At 49.9% G+C, this 7,198-nt stretch overlaps 1 long non-coding RNA gene across 1 annotated transcript; it reads right to left on the bottom strand.

Annotated features, from left to right (window-relative positions):
• Window positions 1-688: 688 nt before the first annotated feature.
• On the bottom strand, window positions 689-2,847 carry LOC116070544. Its single transcript, XR_004110456.1, has 2 exons — window positions 2,414-2,847; window positions 689-972 (listed from the first exon to the last, which is right to left on the bottom strand). It is a non-coding gene; the product is annotated as an uncharacterized LOC116070544 (long non-coding RNA).
• Between the last annotated feature and the right edge of the window lie 4,351 nt (window positions 2,848-7,198).

Genomic DNA, 7,198 nt, shown 5'->3' with positions numbered 1-7,198 from the left:
AGGATACAGGCAGACCTCGACTGGGACTATGGAGTTTTCAGATACTGTGAGATATCTAATTATTTCTCTTTATTTTTATATGTATACACGTTTTGCCTGTGTGCATAGATATGCACCAGGTGTATATGCTTGGTGTCTGTGGAGCCAGAAGAAGGGTCCTCTGGAATTGGTGTTAACAGACAGTTGAGAGGGACCATGTCAGTGCTGGGAACTGAACCTTGGTCTCCTGGAAGAACAAGTGCTCTTAACCACTAGGCCATCTCTCTAGCCCTATTATGAACTACTTTAAATACTTGGGTGCTTCCACCCTTCGTCTCAGCAGCCTGGTGTCTCAGAGTTACACACCTCTGGCTGGGATAAGAGGCAAGACTGAGTGAGATCTGACAACGAGGTGAGTCACCATCTGCAGGACCCTCCCCACCCCCCACACTGTGTGCCCACAGCTCCTTCCCACATGGAGGGATGGATGGGGAGGAGAGGTGAGGAAGGTCCCACTCTCTGCAGTGACCTCAACTAGCAGCTGCTGCCCCATCACACTGAACACTTAATAGTGACTGCAGACACCTTGGGAGCTAGTACTGCTTTGGCGACTGTTGGAGGTGACACACAGCCTCAAGTCAGGAAGCTATTCTTCAATTTCTAATAAAATCCCTGAAGCAGGGATGACGCATAGTAAATCAACTTTCAGCGTTTCCACACTCTGTGTAATCTGTTCAATTATCTGCTGGTGCTCGATGCATGCATGTCCCCTCAGAGGATCAGCCAGGGCTGCAGGCATGCCAGCCCTGCCGGCAGTAGTTGGAGATTGTGAGTCCAGTGGCTGGTACACCGGAGACTATATACACAAGCTAGCTTTGAGGAGAGTTTCAAGGAGATTGGGAACCGTGGAACAGTCCTCTGGCCTTGAATGGAGCTCTGTCCATGCCCAGCATCCTGGGAAAGATGCTCTAAGAATCCACCATCTTCTTGGGACTGTGGAAAAGCAAGGTCAAAATGAAATGTCCCTGCTAACTGGAGTGGCCATCTAGGAAGGAATGGACAGCAGGTGCAGAGAGTACAGAGGGAAAGAAAAAGTACCCAAGGTACTCAGAAAGGGTCTGGTGAGCTTCCCTGAGGGGCTGCCACTGGAGGGCTAGCACCTACATAACATAGGCAATAGCTTAATCTCTCTCAACCTAGATAGGGGCTCCACCAGGGGAGGGAGACTCGAGTGTGTCCTTGGGGCCATGGAAAAGTGAGGGTGCTTCCCAGTTGCAGCTTTACTCATCATCTGTGCTCCAGAGTCCCCTGTAATTCCAAATGGTATCTTTTCTCCAGTTTCTGCAAGCTTCTGTCCTCACCACAGCCAAGGGACCTGCATATTCATGGACATTTGGATCACCTCAACCTTACAAGATTGACTGAGGACCCTTGAGAGCCAGAGGTCCATTCTGACTTGACTCTGTGGACCCCTGGGGCCACCCAGATGGCACACTATCAGCTAGTACCTTCTGGCTTGTTGTTGGAGGGCAGCATGAACTGGCAAATGGGGGATACAGAGATGGACTCATGACTGGGTGAGTTAACTAACTGATGAAGGGGTGGGGCATATGCATACATGCAAGCATTCATAGACTCAGGAATTGGGGGTAGATAAAATGATTGGTGGATGGCTACATGAGAGCATGGGTAGATGGTTGGTTGGACTAATGGATGGACATATGGACAGATGGATGGATGGACAGATGGATGGATAGGTAAATGGATAGGTAGGTGGATGGATGGATGGATGGATGGATGGGATGGATGAATCAATAAGAAGGATTGTTAGATAACATGAAGATTAATTGTGATGGATGGTCAGATGATGGGTGGATAGATAGTGATGAATGAGTGGCTATGTCGATACATTGGTGGATGGAGGCCTAGGTACATGGGTATGCAGGAGGATGGGAGGGATGAGAGGGCAGATGTTAGACCAAAAGGTAGATGGATGGTAAGGGAGTGGGTAGAACAAGTGAATGGTGGGGTGGATAGAAGGATAGATGAGTGAGTGGATACTGTGATGGGCGAATGGATGGTAGGAGGGGTTGGTACATGGTGAAGGTGTGAGTACACAAATAGGTGTGTGAACGGTAAGGGGCGTAGGTTGGTGGGGATATGGATAACCTAATGAGTGACTATAAGTCACAATTAGGGAAACAAGATCATAATGAGATGAAGGGAAAGATTGTCATGTGAAGGAGGAATGCTTTGTTATCAGAGACAGAAGTTTGTTCTGAGGAAGACGGAGCATTTGAGACATGTTCATGTGTTGTCTTGTTCATCAAACTGCACTGGGCAGGACGCTGGGTTCTAGGGATTGAAGAAGGGAGGTTCAGGGTTGAGTGGAAGTGACAGGCAAGTGAACAGAAAGCCTGAGGGAGCCACTCACTTTCCTGATGTCAGCATACAGAAGGCTGCCAATAAGGGCTCAGTGTGGTCCTGTGAGTCTGCATTCTGAATAGCCTCAGCACCTGGCACAGACTGAGCTGGCACCTCTTTACCACCTCTGGGCAAGCCTGCCCATGCCTGAGCCTCAGCTTGGGAGCTCCTGCCTGGCTAGGGATCCCTGGGGACTTGGCAGACACTTGTGAAGCTGGGGGGTGGGAAGGGTGGCTTTTCTTTTTTTGGTCAATCCCATTCAATTCTCACAGAGATGGGATTGTTCCCCCATTTGGGGAGAAAGGGAAGATATTCAAGATGGAAGACTTTTCCCCCAAGCTCACCCACCCAGCTGTGGAGTAGAAAGGCCAGATTTGGTACCCAGGACAATCATCCTGGGCCCCCTGCCCCTCCTACTAGACTATGTCCCTACTCAGCATGGATGTCCTGTCTCTGTTGCCAGGGTAACCTTCCCAGCCTAGCAGTCACCCCCCTGGAGCTTGACTCCTGCACCTGACATCATAATCTTCCGTGACATCTTAATCAGCTCCCAGGCAACAGCAACAACGGACTGCAATGGCATTAACACTCCCATGAGTCAGCAGGGCCAGGACAGGCCCACCTGCCCTGCCTCTGCCTTATCCTGCTTGCCACCCTGACCTTTAGGGGAAGGAGAGGGGGAGGGGCCGATGTGGCTTGGCTGGGAATTCCAACAAGTCACTATTGCTTCAGACTCAAGCTTTGCTGAAGAATCCTGACAGATTTCAGCTCCCTTCTCTATAACACACAGGGCCATGATGACAGGTTCAGCAAACATGCTCTACCTGATGAAGCCCTGGTGGAAGGAAGTGGGCATGCCATCTCCCAGGACTACAGCATTACCTCTCTCTCTCTGTCTCTCTCTCTCTGTCTCTGTCTCTCTCTGTCTCTCTGTCTCTGTCTGTCTGTCTCTGTCTCTGTCTCTGTCTCTGTCTCTGTCTCTGTCTCTGTCTCTCTCTCTGCAGCATTCGTATCCAACCACACCACAGAACTCCCTACAGGGCCAAGAGGAGGCACCTATGACTTGTTGTGGGTCTACTTGTGTGTTCCTCCCCCTAAAGGCCAATCTCTGGTTCTGAAAGGCATGTCCTTCTTTAGAAATGGGGTCTGGAGAGGTAAAACATTTAGGATGATGTCATGGAGTAGAGAGGTGCTTAATTCAGGACAACTGGTGTCCTTCCAAGAAGAAACTTGGACACAGTCACAGAAGACACCATGGAAACAGGCAGGGCCTGAAGGGAGGCAAAGAAGAGCCAAAGTTTTCCAAGGACAGAGGCCACCCCAGAAGTCAAGAGAAGATTGATTGGACACAGGGTTTCAGATGGAGCACAGCCCTGTTGAAGCTTTGCTTCAGATTGCTAGTCCCTGGGACTATGAAAAGACCAATTTCTGTTGCTTTAAACTGTCCAGTTTGAGGAAATCTTTCCTGGTTGTCCTAGACATCAAAGATGCCTTTAACAGTATAGCTTCTGGGGCAGGAAGGATGGCTTAGCTGCTAAAGTGTCTGTCATACAAGCACATGGACCTGAGTCCCACACTCAGAACCTGTGTGAAAAAGCCAGCTGTGGTGGTCTATACTTGTTATTCTAGTACTGCGGAGGCAGAGCCTGGCAGATTCCTAAGGCTCTCTGTCAGGCTAGTCTAGCCTACTTGGTGAGCTTCAGGCCAGGGATAGAATGTATCTGAAAAAAAAAATAGATGATTGGCTCCATAGGCATGCACAGCCAAGGTTGTCCTCTGGCAGGTGCATGCATGTCTTCTATGTGCTCCTGTGTGCCTGTTTGCTGGGTGACAGGTAGATGGTGGTCTGGCTAGGAAGCATACCATGGATGGTGGGATTATGTATTCCCTGTCATGGTTATAAGCACTGACTTTCAGTTCTCACCAGCAAGCCCGATTCTGCCATCAGGGTCTGAGTACCATAGAAAGTAGAGGTTTCCGAAGGACCCACCCCACATGTGCTTGGCATGGCTAGTGGAGAAATGCAGGGTGCTCTGATGGCCCTTAGAGAATTTCTCATTCCCTTTTCTTTTGTTCCCTGAGTCTAAGCAGTTAGGACTCTAGGCCACTTCTGTCCACATGCCATGCTTCCTATCAAAAGCTAATACTGTCCTTTGCTCCTCTCCATGGACCTGCTGCCGCCTCTTAGGCCTGTTAGCTCCTCAGTTGTGTAAGGCTAGTAAGGGATCCTGGACATAGTCCAAAAGATAAGGAGGTTCTAGACTCAAAGACATCACATCCATCCCCATCCTCACTATAGACATTACATTGAGATGAAGTCTGAATGTCAGGCCAAAGCTACCTTCCATATTTGCCTTTCAAGATGGAGAGGCAATGACACAACTCTCATCCTTGCCACACAAACCTCCGCAGGCCACCTCTCTGCTTCTATCCCTACCCCCCTCTCCTGCCTTGTCCTCTTATTCAGCCTAGCCTATTTCATTCTTTCAGACTCACTCCTCCCCAGCATATTCCTTAGAGAAACTGCCTGGCTTCTGTCCCAGCCATGAAGACACTCTCCCAAAGTTGTGCCTGCATAGGATCAGATGGTGTCAGCCATAGCCAAGCACTCTTTGGACCAGTTAGAACATGAATGTGAAGGGACTCCCAAGCCATGATTCTTTTGAGCCGTTTTCCTTGTCTTAGTTATAGTTTTAGTGCTGTGAACAGACAACATGACCAAGGCAACTTTTATAAAGGACAAAATTTAACTGGGGCCGGCTTACAGGTTCAGAGGATCAGTCTATTATCATCAAGGCAGGAACATGGCAGCATCCAGGCAGGCATGGTTCGAGAGGAGCTTGAAAGTTCTACATCGTCATCTGAAGGCTGCTAGCAGAATAGTGACTTCCAGACAGCTGGGATGAGGGTCTTAAAGCCCACACCCACAGTGACATACTTACTCTAACAAGGTTGTACCTACTTCAACAGGGTCACACATTCTAATAGTGCCACTCCCTGGGCTGAGCTTATACAAACTATCACAGTCCTTTTACTGACAAGACCTGGACATTTGGTCAGCTTGGAGAGTCATTGAGAGGCAGGGATAAATTTGAGGTAGAATATCTTGATGTGCCAGAAAGATCTCAGACCTGAGGCTGCAGTGGTTAGCTAGCTCTCCTCAAAGAAAAGCAGCCTTTTGGAAAGCCCATTGTCCTCTTAGAGCAAACACCCAGATTGCTTCCTCCATGCCAGGCCACACAGAAAAACCTCTTCCCAAGCCTTCTCTAGTTTATGCCTCGCAGCAGGGAAAAGGTGGGAAGACTTCATAGCCCTGCCTTGTCTGAAGAGAAAACAATCACATTTAGAGATTGGCAACAACCCTAAAGTCAGTGTGGAGGAACTGTAGTCAAGCATTTCAATAGATGCTCTTTATTGAGCATCTACTGTGTGCTGAGCTCTGTGCTAAGTGGGGAAACAGTCTAAGCCAAATGAAGATCCCCAGGGGACCTAAGAAGAAGCCTAAGGTCTAAGAAGAAGGTCTCAGGAGAGTGATAAATGATAGTAAGTCAATGTCAGTGGCACCCACAACACTAAAGCAGAAGGAGGAGGGACTGCTGGGGTGGACATTTGTGTTCTAGAAGGCGAAGAGCAGAGGCCCCAGGGGAAGTGAGGAGACTGGAGGCACGTGGAGAGAGTCATGAGTGATAGAGGCAATGGAGGAAGAGGGAGGTCAGTAAGGGAAGTTAGGACTGGGGGTGAGGAAAGGTTTTCAGAGGGTTGTGTGCACACACAGCTCAAAGCACCTGGGCTTCTGCCCTTACCTGACAGGTGTTGCCTCAGATAAACTGGTTTGGAGTAGCGGGTCAGGAGAGAACATGCCCATTTGACCTTGATTTACCCACCTCCCTGGATCCAGGAGCCCTCCTCTACTTCAGCTGGCACAGGGGTACCTGGCTAGTCCCACATGACTGCTCTCAGAGGGGACTGGGGTTCCCGCATCCCAGTGTCAGCTAGTCTCCTGGGCTCAGCCACTTCCTTAGAGGACACACAGCCTAAACTAGCTGGGCCAGGATCTGAACCCACGACAAAAAGTCCCGGGAACGTTCTGCACTCTGAAGGTGGCTTCTTCTCTCTCCTCTTCCTCCGCCCCATTTCCCTCCTTTCTCCTCTTACTCCACTCCCCTCCCCCCAGCCAGCATCTCTCCAAGGGCCTCCCTTACCTGGCAATCACACTCCAGGTCTGGCTCCAGTTACCGAAAACCCTGGGGGTCTGTTTAAACAAGTGTGTCTGAGCAGGAAAATCAAACAGACAGGGACCCTTTGGGGCCACCTCAGGACCACCCCAGGGACTACCGCCTGAACCAGATAAGGCCGGATCCACTTTCACTTAATTGGATGGTGGCCAGGGGCTCACCACTTGATCAGACTGGAGTCTCAGCAGGGATGATGGGGCTGTGTCCCTCTCAGGTCAGGTGGGGTGTTCCTGTAGCCCTAGCAGGACAGAGAAGACAAAGGGGACTGTGGTACCCTAAAAGAGAGAGGGCCTGGTTGAATCCTGCTTCTTGCTGCTGACTTGGGAACATCAAGGGAGAACCCCCCCCTCCCCCGCTTTGAAACTAACTCTCCTCTCTTGCTTCCCTAGAAATGCCCCAGACACTAACAGGTACTGGCTTCTCTGGCTTGCCTCCCAATCCCCACGGTCTAGATACATAGAGAAAACAGAGCAGGGAGGCACTTCAGGAGTTAGTGGCTAGTGTGGCAGAGACAGCTATGGGTCTAGATGAAAGGCGCAGTCTTTTTTTTTTTTTTTTTT

Source organism: Mastomys coucha, unplaced genomic scaffold (assembly GCF_008632895.1).
Source record: "Mastomys coucha isolate ucsf_1 unplaced genomic scaffold, UCSF_Mcou_1 pScaffold22, whole genome shotgun sequence".
Taxonomy (NCBI): Eukaryota; Metazoa; Chordata; class Mammalia; order Rodentia; family Muridae; genus Mastomys; species Mastomys coucha.
This window is presented reverse-complemented; position numbering and strand designations above follow the sequence as displayed.